Below are 7,688 nucleotides of genomic sequence, written 5' to 3' on the forward strand. Positions count from 1 at the left end.
TATTTTATTTTCCTTAATGTTGAAAAATCAGAAAGAGTAGGATGGTAACTCTTTTACTTTTATCCTTTCTTCTTTCCTTCTTCTCCTCTCCTCCCATCCCCTTTCTTCTCTTCCTCTCCTTCTTCAAGGTAGTCTGAATTAAATTCTTCTGTTTTGGGGGTAGAGGGTGGAATGGAATATGAAGGTGATTTTCTTTTATGGCTTTTTTTTTTTTTTGGTAGTGTGTGAACTTGAGCTCATTTTAGAAAATATTCTAGAAAAAGGAAGGGAAAGTGAAAGTAGAAAGAAGCAGGACAGATTCTTTTCTTATACTGGGAAGGGCTCAGAGATCTGCAGGTCCCAGGAGCAGTAGGAACTCAAGTCCTGATCTGTGGTAACAGCCAGAGGTGGCCTGACCTTGATAGGCACTTAAAGGTGCTTTCTGGACCCAGACTCCCAGTCTCAAGTGTGGGAATGCTATAACTGCCTGTTTGCGAAAAGATTAAAGTGTTTAAACAATTTTATGAAAACTTATAATACTAGCAATAAAAGTGGACCTAAGAATAGTAGTTGCCCCTTATTTTCTAGAAACCTCCTAAGCCTTACACATTTTTGATAACCCCAGGAAGAGTGAAGTCCTCATCAATAGAGAGTCATCAATGGAGATTGAGTTTCCTTATCAGTTTGGCAGAATTGGGTTTATCATATACGTTCATATGATTTCAAGGGTATATATATATATATATATATATTTTTTTTTTTTCCCTCCTTTTTTTAAAACCAGGTACATAAACATAGAGTATTCAACATAGTCACTGGCCAAGAATAAGCATTTAATAAATGATACTTGCTCTTATAATATCTTTAATTTCTGTACAAAAAATTTGATTGCTTTAATCCTTCTAAAGTAGTAGCCATTTGGAAAGGTTAAGATTTTTTTTTGCTACATTAACTACCAGTATCTGATTAGTTTATATTCTTTTATGTACAGTGTGATGGTCATAACATCCAGGTGGAAGCACAGTAAGAATGAGTATCAGGTCCAGTTTAAATTGGATATTTCAAGTACATTAAACCACAAGTGAGAGCTGTCTTATAAATGGAGCCATCCCTCCATTGTCAGTTAAGTGTACAATTCACATGCTCATGCAAATGAGTCAGAGCTCTTCTGATGATTCCAGAGCATGGCAGTTACAGACCTATGAGTTTCTGCCTTCTCTCTGACCATATATTTCACCTTTGAGGCCACATACTGGCATTGAAGATTATCTAGGTAGAATGAAATATATCCCCAGGGTTCTAACAAAGCTCAAGTCTAGCTCAGCTGTAGAGGGGCTCTCTGTTGTGGTTAGAAGGTGTCCACAAAAGTCCATGTAGGAAGCTTAGGTCCCAGTGTGGCAGTGTTGGGAGGTGAGGCCCAACGAAAGGTGATTGAATCATGGGGGTGTTGCTTTCATGAATGGATTAATGTCACTATTACAGGAGTGGATTGATCATCATGAGGGTGGGTTTGCTATAAAAGCAAGTTCAGACCTTTTCTCCCTTGCTCTCATCTCCCTTACCCTTCTGCCTTCTGCCATGGGATGATGCAGCATTAGATCCCTTCTCAAATGCTGTATTCTTGGAATTCCTTGCCTGCTGAACTATAAGTCAAATAAATCTCTTTTCTTTATAAATTACCCAGTCTCAGGTATTCTGTCATCACAGCAGAAAACTAACTAAAAGACTTAGCTTTCACATCTTTGCATTGGCTTCTGACAAACCATTCCTAAGGATTACAATGTCAGCATCTATTTTTCACCCTCATCTATAGGGTGGTACTCTGATAGTAACTTAGGAAACGGAGAATCAGAGAAGGGAAACCGTTTGGTTGTGGTACTGCTGACATAGAAACACCAGCAGTTCAAACCTCAGAATCCTCAAGAATGAAAATGTAAAGACTATTCCCTTTATCACTGAAATTACTATCTTTGAACACTTACGTGTTTCATTATTGAACATGCTTAAAAGTAACAAGAGATGCCATTTTATCAAATATTTCAAAGTTAGTAAATGTTCTGATGTGAACATTTTAAAAACTTCATATTAAACTAAAAATCTCTATTTCTAGAAGTATATCTTAGTTTAAGAAAATTTAGTGGGGGAAACCTGTACTGAACAAATTGGCGAGAAAGCAAAGGCACAGATAGGTGAGTACCTTGACAAGGTCATAGGGTTAAACACTGGCAAAGGGCCCATTTGGACACAGACAGTCTGGCTCTGGAGTTCCTGCTTGCCTACCAAGCTACACACTTTTTCTCCTTTTATGAGTTGCTTCTTATGTCCTTTACTAGTTGTTCTTTTCCTCAGATATTTTAAGAGTACTTGGAATAATAAACTTTTCTATACACTTGTTGCAAATATTTTTCCAGTTTGTTCCTTATCTCTTACATCATGTACATGTTTTGGGTTTTAAAAACGATATTTTTTAAAAAGTTGGTTCAACATCTCTTAGGTTCTTCAAAATTGGATAGAATATATAAGGATAGGTAGAAGGGAGACATGAGAGACAACACAAGAGTGGCCACGTTTTAAAGTCCAGATTTAAAGTCCAGTTTCTGTGGAATTAAAGTCCAGATTTAAAGTCACTTTTACATATCATGACCACAAACATCACTATTAAGCCAATGATTAGACCTTATCCACATATAGTACTGTATGCACAAAACTGAACACATAAAAAACAAAACAGAAAAAAATGACTGCTTCCTCCTGATAGCAGTTGACACATCAGTATTTGACTCCTCTACCGTCCTGGTAATGGTCAGCATGCTCAGTTATTAACACAAGGAGAGCCAAAAACACCCTCTTAGGTCATGTCCTTGTACTATTTATGTTACATATGGGAATATAGTTAGTTGCAGTTATCGCATTTCTCTCCAACACCCACACTCCACCTTCTTTCAGAGTATTTCTTTCTTTCTTAATAAATTCAATCTGTAACTCCTTGACCCATAGCTTCAATTCCTTTTTGCAATGATGTCAAAGACCATTAGGACCTGTGTTGAGGTCCATCTCCCTTTTGGGGGACCTCCTCAGGACCCTAGTCATGGTGACATCCTGACTGATTTATTTAAAAGATTTTAAAACCATTCTTCCATCATAAAAGTACTCATTATTTACCCATTTGTTATCTAATTTTATTTTTACATCAATTCTCTAATCCATATGGAATTTATTTTGGCAGAATATAAAGCTCCAACTGAATTTTTTTTCTCAAATGACTACATATAATTACCCATAAATAAGTTTATTGATTAATAAATCTTTTAGCATACATTTAAAGCCACCATTTTATCATATCTTAAATTCTTTTATATAATTGAATCTCTTTTAATAATATTCCTTTGACTAACCCTGGAACAAAACATTGTATTGTTTTATGATTTTATTTTTATACATTGGCATATCCAGTAGGAAAAGTCCTTACCTCATCATACTTTTTAAAAAATAGACTCATTGTTATGACCGAACATTTGTACAACTCCCCGTCCCTGTTTTAGTTAGCTTTTGGGTCACAGTTATCAAAACACCTGAAAAGAACAACTTAGAGGAGGATAAGTTGTCGAGAGCCATCCATGGGCTGTGTGTGTGAGCTATGCGCATTTGAGCGTATGGTCTGGTGTTAGGTGCTTTTTGGGAGCTGTGGGAGCATGAGTGCCTTTTCTCTTTCTGACACAGCAGCTGAGATGGGAGTGACTTGCCAAGATGTTAGTCAATCTCCTGACCACAGGACATCACCAATAAGACTCCACCTTTCGAAACCTGATCCCTTGCCTTATTTGAGTGGAACTTCCCATCCAATGCCTTTCCCCTAATTAAACAGAGGGGTTCACGGTGTGCTCTCTCTCTTGCCTCCCTTGCTCCCCTTGCCCTCCAGCATGGGAGCTGAAACCTGAGGTCTCAGAGCCGTCCCTGACCCCCCAAAAAGGTCTTTCTGTGTTTGTGTGGTTTTTTAGTTTCCAGCCTTGCCAGCTGGTGACAATAAGTTTACTTGGGGCTCACAGTTTCAGAGGTGTCTCAGTCCATAGAGTGCTGATTCCATTGCTGTGATCTGGAGGTGAGGCTTCACATCATGAAGGAAGGACCCAATGGAGGAAAGCTGCTCCCTTCATTGTAGAGTCAGGAAGGAGAGAGAGGAATTGAGGGAAGATGGGCTTTTGCAGGGCATGCATGCCACCAGTGACCCAACTCTTCCAGCCATACTCTACCTGCCTAAAGTTACCATCCAGTCAGTTCATTCAAACTAGGATGAACTAATTAGGTTACAGCTTTTATAATCTAATCGTTTTACCTCCAAACATTTCTGAATTAACACAAGAGCTTTAGGGGATAACTCATATCCAAACTATAACACTCTCCCCATTTATATGTCAAGATTCTAACCTTTGGTTGGAAAACTATTTAAGAATGGTTTTAGCAACAAAATCCTTTCTCTCTCGAAATTTCACAGGAGTTTTTATAGGGATTGTGTCAACTTCAAATATTAATTTGGATAAAACAAACCTTCAAATAATCAAGTTTTGCCATTACAGAGCATTGGAACTCTCCTTTCATTCTAGTCTTTTTATAGTTTGTGTCACACATTTCTTACTAAATTTTGTTCATAGATTTTGTTTTAAACTGTTGTGAATCTTTTCCTCTTCTTTGTATTTTCAAACTGATGGTTATTTTACCAAGACATTTTTGAATTTTTGTGTGTGTATTTTTTAGCTAACCATATTACTGAGTTCTGTGTGTGTGTGTGTGTGTGTGTGTGTGTGTGTTATAAAATTTATTGGTGTAAGCATCCAGACACTTCCAGGTGGGAAAGATGATATGCAGATTCCGCTAAGAGGTGCAACAGAAAATTGTGTGGGCAGGAGAGTCCACCAAGTGCACGTCTCCAAACAAGGGTTAGATGAGAGCGCTTCATCTGGGGAAACTCAGAATAATAATTTACAATTTCATAAGACAAGATATGTTCCAATTAAAAACTCTAAGAAAGTACCATGGATGAAAAGTGAAGTCAATTCCTAAGTGTACCAAAACGGGTGAGGGGCAAATGAGATGGATACTTGCATCTGTGGAGGTTCATATAGGAGTGTTCCATAGAGGGGCGTTAATTATTGTTAATTGCAAACCCTGCAAATACAAAATAAAACTCAAATTACTGGTCACATGATTCAAAATTCACATGTAATAAAGGCAAGGCAATAGACTCAAGTTATGGCCTGTCAAATATTTACTCCATGCACATTATCTACAGAAGCACTTGGCCGATTTGTACACAGTGATTCCTTATGCACGCAAAAAGGGTTTCTGTAAAAATAAGTACAAATCTGTACACAGATCCACCAGCGATTCTCCATCTCCCAGTGTAGTTATCGATTTAAAGCAGGATACCTGAGGTTTCATGTCTTTAGTTGCCTTATCATAATCCCAAATATACACTTCAGTGGTTTTGTTATCAAAGACATTTTCCTTGAATATGTGCACTATGGTTAAAATTAAAAACAATAAAAAAGATAAGATAATTGCTTGAAGGAACTGGCTCTTCCCACCCCATGCAAGAGACCTCATCAGGCTATGGCACAGCAAGGGCTGAATGTGTCCCTGGAAGGTTTGGCCTTGGGGGTGGCCCTCCAAGTTTCCTCCAGGAGAGTTGTCAAAGGCTCTCATTGACTTTCAAAAGTTGGATGCAGAAAAAAGGAGGAAAAACAAAATCCCAAATGCCAAAGGAATATCAGTGGGACGAAGTTCCTTCACAATTTACAGAATATCTCTGCAGGTGCTGCACCAGCTGGGCCACCATGGTGTCGGAGATCCTGGGGCAGGCCTCTTCTGCCGGGTAGATGGTACCTTCGCAGCTCCTCTATGGAGGGACCCCAGGTTCCCTCCACACGCCTGGCTCTTCTCCTTCAGCTCCGCAAACAGAGGAGGAATAATCATTGATAAACACTGAGAGAAAGTCCTCTTTGAGATGTCTTTCATCATATTTCTTTTCAAATCCGATGCCTGAAGAGCTCCGTTTTCAAGAGTCTTGGGATCCTTCGCTCAGATTGTGAAGATCCTGTCCCCGGAGTCGCTACCTCCAGATGCCTGGCCATGTGTTTCTGCATCCGAGTCCTCAGAGCCTGAGTCGTCTGCTGCTCTGCTCGGCCTCCACCTCTTGCACCTGTCGATGAGCTCCGTCAAGTAGGACGTTTCCTTTGCATTGCGCGTTATGAATTTGTGCTTCAGCAGCTCCTTAGCAGTGGGCCCAAAGCTTGGTTCCTTGCCCAAACAGGCCTCCACGAGCTCCTTGAGGGGTCTGCTGTAGTTTCCTTCCAGCGTCGGGGGGTTGTTCTTTGGAATGAGGAATAAAACCTTCATGGGACGCAGCTCGGAATGAGGGGGCTCCCCTTTCGCCAGTTCTATGGCTCTGTTATTCCCAGTGACCAGATGTCCACCTTGGAGTCGTAAAGCTGACGGTTGAATGATGTCGGGCGCCCTCTAGAAGGGGGTGCCCACGAAGGTGTTCCACTTTATCTGGGTATCTGTCAGCTGGCCTGCCACTCCAAAGTCAGCCAGCTTCAGCTCTCCAAGCTCGGAGTGCAGAATATTGGCGGCTTTGACGTCTGTGGATTTTCTTCTCTGAATGCGGATAATCAAGTCCGTGCATAATTTCTCTTAATAGGGTGACTATCTGAGTTTCATCTAAAGGGCCAGGTTCTGATAGATCGAATGCAGAGCCTTCACCAAGATATTCCATTATTACCCCAATTTAGTATCCTTCAAGTAGGATCCGTAATATTTGATTACATACGGACTGTCACACCGACTCAGCAATGTGATTTCTTGTTGAATGTCCTCTATCTCATCTTCTCCAGTTCAGTGATTCTTATAGCGACCACTTTTTGAGTCCGACTGTCAATACCTTTGAACACCTCATCAAAAGAACCCTTTCCAATTTTCTCCAGTTTCGTAAAAAGCTCTTCTGGTATTTTTTTAAGTACAGGCCCAACTGCACCAGGGTGTGGGCCATGCCACTCAGGAAAGCCATTTCCTGGCTCAGTCAGCCGGGCTCAGCGACGGGTGGCACCTCTATGCACCCTGCCAGGGATAGGTTGCAGGTGTGGGGGCGGGGGGGACGGGACCTCGCGCAAGGTGCTGTTGCTGTGCCCAAGCCGATGCCTGGGTGTAGCCTCAGTCTGTATGTGCTGACCGCTCAGGGCCTAAGTGGGCGCACACAGCCCGCCAAGCTCCGCCCTGAGTTCTTTTTATTTCTAATAGTTTTTCAGTAGCTTTTCAAGTAGACAAATATATTATAAGAAATAGTGGTAATTTGCTGCTCATGTGAGTGCTTGCATATGTATAGTTTATATTATCTGTCTATCTATCTATCTATCTATCTATCTATCTATCTATCTATCTATCATCTATGTAATTGTATTGGTTAGCATTTCCAAGACAACCATAAGCCTACTATAAGTGAACAACGTTGTGTTTATCCTGATGTTAATCAAATTTTACTACAGAGCAATTTCAAAATTTTTAAGAAGCCCTTTAGTATCTTATGAATCTATATTTTTGCCTGTCTCACACTGAAGAAGATATTGTCAATTTTTGCTTTTGTGGTTTTTATTGTTTTTATTATGGAAGCAACTATGAAGCTAACTATGTGTCTCTCCCATCTATCCTCACCTCCA

The 7,688-nt window shown here is 40.2% G+C and overlaps 1 pseudogene across 1 annotated transcript; it reads right to left on the minus strand.

Annotated features, from left to right (window-relative positions):
* Positions 1–5,743: 5,743 nt before the first annotated feature.
* Positions 5,744–7,024, minus strand: LOC107141207 (annotated as a pseudogene). The gene is made up of 2 exons (XR_007351369.1): positions 6,771–7,024; positions 5,744–6,714 (listed from the first exon to the last, which is right to left on the minus strand). The product of XR_007351369.1 is annotated as a serine/threonine-protein kinase 24-like (transcript).
* Between the last annotated feature and the right edge of the window lie 664 nt (positions 7,025–7,688).

The sequence above is a fragment of the Marmota marmota genome, unplaced genomic scaffold (genome assembly GCF_001458135.2).
Source record: "Marmota marmota marmota unplaced genomic scaffold, marMar, whole genome shotgun sequence".
NCBI classification, from domain to species: Eukaryota; Metazoa; Chordata; class Mammalia; order Rodentia; family Sciuridae; genus Marmota; species Marmota marmota.